This window comes from Nematolebias whitei, chromosome 10 (assembly GCF_014905685.2).
Source record: "Nematolebias whitei isolate Nwh7 chromosome 10, NemWhi1, whole genome shotgun sequence".
Lineage (NCBI taxonomy): Eukaryota > Metazoa > Chordata > Actinopteri > Cyprinodontiformes > Rivulidae > Nematolebias > Nematolebias whitei.
Window position 1 is genome coordinate 25,290,646 of NC_056507.1, and position 11,070 is coordinate 25,301,715.

At 39.2% G+C, this 11,070-nt stretch overlaps 1 protein-coding gene across 6 annotated transcripts in view; it reads left to right on the top strand.

Moving 5' to 3' along the window:
- The first annotated feature begins 10,424 nt into the window (after window positions 1-10,424).
- Window positions 10,425-11,070, top strand: part of mef2aa (myocyte enhancer factor 2aa) — an 82,155-nt gene continuing 81,509 nt past the window's right edge. For all 6 annotated transcript variants that reach the window (XM_037683501.1, XM_037683504.1, XM_037683506.1 and 3 more), the window contains exon 1: window positions 10,425-10,744. The gene's annotated coding sequence lies outside the window, so the exon portion shown is untranslated. The remainder of the gene's footprint in view (window positions 10,745-11,070) is intronic.

An 11,070-nucleotide genomic window follows, 5' to 3' on the forward strand; every position in this document is an offset into this window, starting at 1 on the left:
ACTCTGTTTACCTGCTATGTTACGATAAACAAACCGCAATGGTGTAATGAATGTAATAAATGTTAAACAGTGCGTGCAATCATATACTTCATATACTTGGCCTCAGACATTGAAAGCAAGCTTTGTGGACCCGAGCTCTGCTTTGACAGATCGTCATTACCCTTCCTGGCCACCTATAGGGTCACAGTCAGAAATTAACTGTTTATGAGATCCATTGGTTTGATTGAAACTTTTACTCCATATGGCAATGCAGAGAAAATACCAGTTTTCATATTATTGTGTGCATGCGTGTGTGTGTGTGTGTTTTAAGTAGAAAAAAGCAACAGCTTTCAAAATGTTTAATGTCTGAGACAAAGTAATGCAGACCACAAACTAATCTTTCTTTGTAAAAGTAGTAGTTCGGATCTTTTCAAGTGTTGTTTTAAAGGTTTTAACAATTATCATCTTACCTGCTGTAGATAGCTGTTTCAATAATTTCTGTTTGAAGAATTGAGTTTTATTTTAATCAGACTAATAAGAAATGGCTAGTCAGACTGAAGTCAAGACCAAAGTGGAATGCTGCATCCATCCATCCATCCATCCATCCATCCATCCATCCATTATTTTTACCCGCTTCTTCCTTTTTGAGTTGCGGGGGTCACTGGTGCCCATGTTCAGCCATCACAGTGCGAGACGCAGGGTACACCCTGGACAGGTCACAAGTCCATCACAGGGCTGATGTGAATGTTATTTTTCAAACCTTTGCATTATGGTTAATTTTGCATTGAATTGCTATTCAAATATAATTCTATAGTTATTCGCAAGCCCACACAGATCCAGCAGCAGCAGTTGTAGCACTGCTGGTTCAGCCTGGGGCTCTTCTGGAAGGAATATCACAATACTTCTTCTGGAATAACTATGTAATAACTAACAATGATGTAATCTGTATAAAACATTGCTTGCATAAAACCGCTGACACTTTTTAAACTAGAGTGGTTTTAAGTTGGGTCGTTTTGGTCTTGTTCCTACTGAGACTAGCCATCAATACAGACAGAATTAAACTGTATAGGTTCCAGTTTTGTTTGTATTCACACCAGCTTTTTGCAGTCCCTGAGTGGCAGGGAGTTCTCTTCTCCTCAGCTATGGCTCATTCCCCTAATGAGCCACCTTGCTGTATTTAAGGACCAAGGCTGCTAGAGGACATCAAGATATTTTATACTTATGGCATTCAGTGAGAGGCCAGAGTTCCTAGTGCAAATTAAGGTACAGTAGTCCTAACGCAAACTCACTCTATCGCGGTTTTTCAAACTAAGTTAGGACATGGCACACAATTGGCTGATTGATTGATGAGCCCCACGATTGGCATGGAATTTTTATTTAAAATTAATTATTTAAAGTATTTACTCTCTACCTGTGAATCTCACCTACGTACCATATTCACCTTCCTGGAACCTGGAATCTCACCTTCCTCTCCAAGCCTGAGCACCTACAACCTGAGTAAATCTCCTCTGTTTAATATACAAACCTTCCAGAAGATCCTTTGCCTTTAAACACTTGCTATCTTCATTCTGCTTCCACAGATGCTCACTCGTTTCCTCCCAAGTCAGCCCCTGTAAATATTGTAAGTAAATTTATTAATTTCTTACTTCAGTCTCTTGAGTCTTCTTGTGTTTAAGTTAGTCACTCTCAGAAATCTAACAATACAAATTTGTCATAATGTTCCTGTAAACTGTGGTAGTTCAAAGAGCTATCTACAATAGGTAAGATATTAACTGTTCAAAAACAATCAACAAAATCCCACTTTAAGCTATTCCTTTAAATTAAAATTTGTCTTCAGGACTCGAATTTTCAGTCACTGACTCACAATTAAACTTTTGTCCCCGCATTTACAATTCTGTAAAGTTATTTTACTTTGCTGGGGGAAAATGAATAAATAAAAGCATGTACCATATTTTTTGGCCTATAAATCACAGTTTTTTGCCTAATTTACATGCCCTGCGACTTACAGGCTGAAGCAATGTATTCATGGATTTTTCCCATATTTATAAACCAATTTTTGGCTGAGAAATTAATGTTTTCATTCATTCTGACTGAATTCTTTTTTTGAACAGTACCATTTTCAGCCACTTGATGGCAGCAGTGTAGCTGGAAGTGTAAGGCATGCTGTTGTATCATGTAATAAGTAAAAGTGGCTATAATGACAAATTCAAAAAAGTTCAAGACACAAATAACTGGACTTTATTTATTATACTTTATAGTTTGTTTTTTCTTGAACTTTCTTGAATTTACCATGTCCTGGATGACTGAGAATCTTCACCAGATATTAATGACACAATTGGCTTGCCTTAGTCTTCCACCTTTGTTCTGCTCTCTGGTTGGAGCAAGTCAAATCAGCTGCACTGCCCCGGCAAAATGCAGCTAATTTGACTATTAAAGTGCATTTATTAAGCTAACATTAAACTGAGACACACCTTTGCTTTAATTTTGAGCAAATAAATAATTGTTTTTAGGTGTTTATCTTGTTAAATTTGCACAGCGACTCGTCGTGTGCACGTGTATACTTCCGCGTATCGGCTTTTGAAATGCAGCTGATTTGACCATCTAAGTGCATTTGTTAAGCAAAAGTTAGATTGATACACACATTTATTATAATTTCGAGCAAACATATAATTGTTTTTAAGCGTCAATCTTAGTAAATTCTTGTTAAAGTCCTCAAGTGCACGCTCCCGCAGCTATCATTTGGCAGCCCATCGATTGTTGACACAACACTGGTTCACATTTCTAGGTTGTCAGCGGTGACGCGTAATAGATGCGACGTATACGGCGAAGCAACATATTTATGGATTTTTCCACTTTATTAGACAAATATGGACTGATGCGACTTATATGGTGGAGCGACATGTGTGGCAGAAAATAGATAAAATTGTGTTCGCACAAAAGCACTTGGAAAAGTTTGGTCATGACCATCGATCGATCCATCCATCCATTATTTTTACCCGCTTCTTCCATTTTGGGTCATGGGGGTCGCCGGTGCCCATGTCCGGCAATCAGTGTGCGAGGGGCGGGGTACACCCTGGACGGGTCGCAAGTCCATCACAGGACCACATAGAGACAAACGAGACAAACAACCATTCACTCTCTCACGCACACCTAAGGACAATTTAGAATCACCAATCAGTCTAACATGCATGTTTTTGGTTGGTGGGAGGAAACCGGAGTACCTGGAGAAAACCCACGCATGCATGGAGAGAACATTTAAACTCCACCCAGAAAGGCCCCCATACCGGGATTTGAACCAGGGACCTGTTCACTGAGAGACAGCAGCTCTACCAGTTGCGCCACCGTCATGACCATATTTTAGATTATTGCTGTCTTCTATAGGTCATTTTCTTATTGCAACATAACTTCTGGTCTCTACTCTAAGAGTTAAACTGAATTAATTTACAGAAGGTATGATTTTCCATTAAGTTTTGATGGACTTTTCCACTTGGACACAAATTACATTAAATAAATAAATAAATAACTCCCAAGAAATTTACCATAAGTCTGTGTCAGAGGTATGGACTGTAATGTCAGAAATGTTTTGCTGCAATGCGAGTTCAAGTCCAAAATCAACTTATTATCCTGAAAGAAGATTCCATCCTGTACCTGCTGTTTCCTCAAACTCAGTTCCAAAAAGGTAAGTACAGTGTTCGCAATCAGTGGAAAGTGGGGCATCAGCGGTCAGCTGCATTTGGATTATAAGTCAACATGCTTTCAGCTACCTGCTGAATCAGTGGTTTCCTCATAAGGACAGTGAATGATCTTAATCCTGTATATCCAGGTAACCTTCTGTACTAGAGAAGTGCAGCTGGGGGGGGGGGGTCTTCTTTCCATACATATTAGCTTTAACAGCTGTAAAAATAAAGAAGTTCTGTTTTAGTGATGCATCTTTCTGTGGGGACGTGTAGTTTTAGCGTGTACATGCTGTTTTTCATACTTTGTTATAGTTATTCTGAAGTAAGCTTTTCTCAGGACGGTGACAGCTTGCAGCATCAGTGAGAGGAGGAAAAGACAAAGCACTCTGTGCTCGGAGGCTGTGTGTGATTAATGACAGAGGTGTGTGTTGCAGTGAGCACCCTTAGAGGAGCTGCAGATCAGTCTTTCTGTAAGACAAATCTGACACTCACCGACTCACTGACTCACCTGCTACCCCCCTCCACACCATCAAACCTTCAGCTCCTCGCAGCCAAGTGCACCCAGCACGACACCGCACTCATAAATCATCCCAAACAAAGCGTGTTTAATCTGTGACACGCAGGCCTGACACACAAATTTATTACCTGTTGTCGGAAAAACTGCATGTGTCCCAACGAGTCAAGCCTCTATTTACCTTTGTGAAACCAGCAAAAATCTGGGGAGACAACGTGTGGAACAAAGAAAGCAAATGATCGCAGCGTCTTTCACTGGAATCCTGCAGACAAAGCCTCGCTTTACTCCACCGTCTTACTGCCTTTTCATGGCGGATGACATGCTTGTGTGACTTTCTCGACTGCACATGCCAAAAGATTAGGGGATTTTTTTTTCTTTTGCACATTTGTACAACATGAATTCCAAATTATGTTTTTCGGATTATAGTTGGATAACTATTCTATGCCCGGTGTGAGTCATAATGCTCACGCAGAACCAAGCGCCTTCTAACTACAACTACTGTTTGGAGTTGGTTTTGACAAATCTGTGCTAAGAGCATAGTGCGGTTTTACATAACTGCGCTGCTGTTCACAATGTGCAGTGTAATTTAACTAATTCTGCACAAGTAATAAACCCAAACAATAGCAAAAAGGGTTTTATATAAGACACAAAACCTCATATTATTGGGTTATAGAACTTTTATAACAAAACATTTCTTGAAACCATCGGGTGTACTCCTACACCTGGTTGTTGCTAGTTTCTGATCAAGATCTTTTAAGTATACTAAAGTTCTCAATACATTGTCTCTTTAAATGTCTACCTAAAGTTTTTTTTTTTACTGGCTATAAAATATTTGTTGCTCCAGCTGTACTCTCTGAGAAATATGCTGCCATGAAAGTTGGGCAATAATGTAACTGCTTGTGTGTGTGTGAATGCATGTTTTTTTGTTTGTCTGTCAGCAAAATATCACATGAACCAGAGTGATTTTGATGGAACTCTCCGAAAGTAATCATTTGATGTACGGTAATAGCAAAAGTAATTAAAAATGGTAAATTATTGCAACACTTTTTAAAGTCCCTCCTACCCTTATTTTACTCTGACCATAAAAAGATCTCAAAAAGCTTCAGCACAACAAACGGATTCTTACGTAGCTAAAACAAAATGCACTAACTGAAGCATTGAACATCAACAGCTGATTGTTTCAGAGTCAACACAAATCAAGATGGCTTCCACAGCCAAACAACCTTAGCAAACACAAAAACTGATACAATTAAGTCAATTTTACAGATAATGAGCTACATGATACCAAGTCAAACTCATGGAGAGTGGTGGTGCAGAGGTTAGAGAAGGTGAGCCTGTGATCAGAAGGTCACCAGTTCAATTCCTCGGACCGACAACATCGAAATGTGGGTGGAAAAGGTGCCTCCACCCTCATTTGCCTCACTCTGGGCCCTTGAGCAAGGCCCCCAACCCCAATCTTCTGCTTCCCTGGGCCCCATGCTCCACACAGAGGGCTGTGGTAGCTCGGTGGTCTGTGGTTGAGTCAGGAAGGGCATCCAGTGTAAAAACAATTGCCAAGGCTTCATGCGACTCAGTTTGCTGTGGCGACCCCTGACGAAGGGAGATGCAGGAAAACAAAAACAAAGAAACAACCAAAAAACAAGTCAGACTCATCACATACTCATGCACTAATAGATTGCACAAAAAGTTTGGAAATTTTACCATTAACTGCTGGGTTCAACTGTGTTTTTTTTGTTAGCAAAATATCTCCGGAACCATCAAATGAATTTTAATGAAACTCTCTACAACTGATTAACATTTGGAGTCAACCAGATTCAAAACGTCCACCACAGCAAGTCAGCCCTGCAAACTCAGAAGTGGCTGTAACTCAGGCAGCTTTATAGATATTCAGCTAAATTTTAGTTATTTTTTTAGTAGCTGAGATTTATTCCCAACACATATGTTGAGCATTAATTGCTCATGGAAGTTTCTTGTTTAAAACTTTGACATGAAAGGTGGCAGGCGATTGGTATTACAGGAATGCAAAAAAATTATTTTTGTACCTTTTAAACACTCAAATGTCTCTCAAAAGCCTCAAACAAGATTCAAACAAGTACATTTATTAATATTCATCACAAAAACGCATGCTACATATTAAATGTAACACTTAAGATAATTTTAAAAAATCCAGTTGTGCGCTCTTAGTAGTTTGTACCTTAAAATTGGACAACGGTTTACAGTAATTACATAAAGACTGAATATTGTACCTTACTGGAAACATTTTTGATGAATGTACAGAGTAAAACCCTGCAGACCCAAAAATCCTTTGCTTTGCTAAACAAACTGTCATAGCTTGATATGTCAGTGGAACCACATGCAAAAAGGGAACTGGTTGAAAGGCACATAATCAGAGTGGTTTCTCCCACACGTGTCTTTTCACAGACTTTCTTGATGCAGCCTGTCCTCAACATGTCTTCACTGTGAATGGTGGGAATGAGAAGTGATGGCACCTGCTCACTGACATCGGCAATGCCGGAAACTCACAAGTACACAGACACATTCAGACACTTTTTTTGCATATGATGCAATCAACATGTCAGAGGATCTGTGAAATTAGCCAACAGTGAAATGCCTAAAAAAAAAACCAAATTGATGGTGTAAACTCACTAATCAGAAAAAATAAAAATCTCATGGAAAGCAATGCAAATGGTTCTGAATCTGGATTTTATTTTTTGCGCTCTGGTAAAGATTAACGAAAAAGTCTAAACCTTTGACTGAATAGATATATATGTGTAAGTATAAAACTTGCTAATATTACCCAGCCACTTATGACACAGCACATAATTAAAGTCATTACAGGTGATTAATTAAACAATAGTTGAAATTAGGTAGAAAATGGAAAATGGTAAGAGCAGTTTAATTCCTGATCTTGTTTAATTTTTAATAAGCTCACTTTGATGGGAACGCCACTTTATAAATGGAATTCATGTGAACACTGCAGATAATTAAAGAACTTTTGCTATTATCTGAACCTCGATACATCTGCTGGGGGGGTGAGATCATCAAGCAAACATAACAGGATGGATGTTTAAGCGACTTCCCCTAGCGGTTGATAAGCTTTGAGTAGTGTGATAAACAGAGAGGAATACATTAAGAAACCCAGGAGACTGGTAATCTCAAGAGGGATCAGCTCATCATAAGGACTCTGGTATGTTGTTGTTCTCTGCCTCAGGAGGAGCGAAAACTCAACAAAACCCACCGTTGTGTCAAAAGTTTTACAGAAGAGCGATGCAAGAAGAGAAGAGCGTCACAAAACACCCATGTTTTAGCTACTTTGTATGTAAAAACCTATGTGCTGCTGTCGGTTCTGCAAAACAGAACAGAATAAAGCTGCGTTTGACTGCACATGCGACTACTGGTGATCATTTACTGGCTACTTTTCTGTTGACTCACAGTTACTGGGGACTACTTATCTGCTCCACTTTCCCTTAGGAAACTTAGAGCATTTTGAGCGCCTCTCCTTCACATTAACACTAGTGTGCTATTTGGAGTCTGGAGGCCTTGGCTACTTTAATTACAGCGGGTGATGAGAGAAGACTTTCAGACTCTGACTCTAGGGATATTTTTAGATCTTGATTGTCTAAACTGGGGTTGGGCTTTTTCCCCCCAGTTGTTAAATCAAAGGGCAATAGCCCCCCAAAACAATATACCGGTATACACAGAGTACAGTATTGTCATGTGTAGAATAAAACACATGGTCACAGTAAAGGTGTCTTTGGTTCACTTGTATGGCACTTTATAAATAACCTTTGTAGTTATCATAGATATTTGACTGAAAATAATGAAACTTTATGAAAATAAGGTTAAAACATTGATTTGGTAAGACATGTTGGAAGCTATTAAGATGGCTTTTTCTAGCTTCATTCCAGTGATGGCAAGATTGCAGTACGATTTGCATATTTGGTCAAAACGCAACATTTTTGGCACATCGAATGCACTGCCTGTGAAACGACGTTTGATTTAAAAAAAAGGATCTGCGAGTACAACCCCTGACATCAAAGTTCATGCTCAATAATCCAGGTAAAAATCCAACAAGGTTCAGTCAGGTCAGCTGGACGGTTTCTTTTTTTTTGCTGAGATGTTTCATTCTTCATCCAAAGGACTTCTTCGGTTCGAGGAGCCACAAACAAACCGAGTCCCACAAGCAGCGCACTCCCATAGTGGGGGAAAAAAGCAGTTTGCTGGTGATAAGATGGTTTCTGGAGCCCACCATCTCCTCCATCAACTCCTCTGAGGCAGCCAAAGTACAAAGTACAAGGTACAGTTACTGACCGTACATACTTGACAAAGAAAGACCGATTTACTTAAAAAAATGAGCTCATACTTGGTTTGGATGGACCAAATAGGCAGTAGACTTAAGATTAATTAATAAAAAAAGTTTTTTAAATATTTTTCAAGATGTCTTGTTTGTATTTGAGATTGCTGAGAGCCTAATCTTGATGGTTTAAGGCAGAGATGGGCAACACCTTTTCCTGCCATCCATCTTGAGTTACAAGAAGGAACTGGAGGGACACGCATTGAACTGAAATGTTCATCTCAGTCATACACAACATATTGTCATTAAAACTTCACAATAAAAAATGACTTTCTCTGTTTACTTTTTATAAGACCATACTTTGAACTGATTTGTGAGCAAAAAATGCAAGACATTTGAATTTCTTAGCCCACCCTTTCCATTAATGATAAGGTTTTAGAACAGTTATTAATACAAGTCAAAAATATATATTTTGATATTAGACTTCTTGATCTCAACATTCTTTTGGCATATCAAAAGTATTGTCAGGAAACTGAGACTTGACAAAACGTTCAAACGTAGATGTTTCATTCAAAGTGAAAATTTTAAAGTAGCAAACTTTAGTTTGGCTTTGAGTTGATCTTATTTTTATATGTGAACACTGGGGGGCAGATTGAGATGGTTGGCCATGTGTAATTTAACCCTCTGCTGCTGTTTGTTCTGATACAAAGCTCTATAACTAAACTCATTTAATAAAAACAATATTTCAATCAGTCAACACTAAATTTATAAAATATTTCTGGATGTATAAGTTCAGTATTGTTTGTTCACATATTTCCATCTCTTATTTTATAAACCTATGGTCGTAGAACAGCAGGCATTATTTAAGACTTTTAAACTTTTTGTCTTTAAAGTCAGAGATGCTTCTGTGTTTGTTGTCAGTGGTTAATAAATGACTAAATGCGTAGCAGGTTGTTGTTAGCGGTGAGGGCCTGCTGAGAGTCTGTGGAGGGGTTTTCAGAAACAATCTTTAAATGAGCCTTGGATAATGAAATCCTCTCAAACGTTCAGCCAGCTCATCTGGACGGTTTCTTTTGTTGTGCTGAGACGTTTCGCTCTCCATCCAAAGGGCTTCATCAGTCTGAGGAAACACCAAACAAAACTGAATCTCCACCAACAGCCTTCTCCAAAGTGGAAAAAACCAAACCAGTTATGTTGGTGCTAAGATGGCCTCTGGGGCCCGCCCTCTCCTCCGGTGCCCGCCCTCTCCCTGGTCGACAGTCATGCCAAACTGGTTCAAAACACCAAAGTCCATGCTCAGTATTTCCAGGTCCAGATGACCTGACTGAACATTCTTGGATTTTATACCTGGATTATTGAGCATGCACTTTGGTGCTTATGGAGAAATTCACACAACTACAAGAAATGTTTGTTCATTTATCAAAATAAAGAAACAAACAAACAAAACCACATTTCCCCTTTCGGCTGTATTTTAGATCCAACCTGACTTGTATATTGTAAAATAAAAACTTGCTGTCTGCACTTTTAATTGGAAAGAAAGAGTGTCTCGGTCTATTTGCGGTCTGGTGCAATGTTGGAAATGCCAGCTGTCGGCTCGGTATCAAAGCCCGACTGGAACAAACCATTATTTGGCACGTCCCTGCAGCTGGTTGAAATATGCTACATGACTTACTCTGTCATACACTGCTGATTCTCTGCTCTTAACAGGATTAACATATCTAGGACAGAAAGTTGATGAATATTAAAAATACTATTGCTTTACTATGAACCAGTCTTTAAACAAGCCTCAGAGATAGACTTGTAAACTTTTCTTTAAAACACTTCTCTGTGTCGTTGAAAACTGATCTGAGCGAAGAGGCAAAAGTCCCTAACACCTTCTGCCGTGATGACTGACAGCTGTGTCTGATCCAGAGAGCCCTGAGCCAAGCCCCACCACATAACGCATGCCCGGCATGTCTGTGTCCATCATGGGTCCCACTCTTCAAACTGCTCCCCCCTTTTGCTTTCTGCTCATAGAGAAGCCAAGGGACAAGAGTAGAAACAGGGTGTAAAGACGGGCCTTGCAGGGCTCAAGGGGGACACATCCAAAGCCAGCTGGTCTGGCTTTGAAGGAACTCAATGGACGGAAAAACACAAAAGCAGCAAAAGGCAGAAGAAAGGTTGTAAAAAGGAAGAAGGAAGGTTGTAAAGCAAACTGAAGGAGGAGATAAAGAAAGTCAAGCAAGAGGAAAGGTGAACGTTAGAGCAGCTGGTTCTGTGAAGGTGTTTGTGGTAAGACAGGTAAGACACGTTTAGGTTTTCACATTTATATATAAGGCAATGCTAATTTTGATTCTATTTCTTGCATAATTTCTTAAAATTTAACTTAATTAAAATAACTGTATATGAAAATTATTATTGCCAAAGTAGCATATTTACTTGTATGTTAATCCACTATGCTCAGGTAAAACTTAATTACATGGTTTAAATAACTACTTTGTTGACTTTTTTGGTTGCTTGCACTTTTTAAGAGTTCAAATAAAATGGCAGAGGCCCCCCCCCCCCCCCCCCCCCACCACACAAAAAAAACACAAAAACTCACCAATACAATAAACAAACACACATAA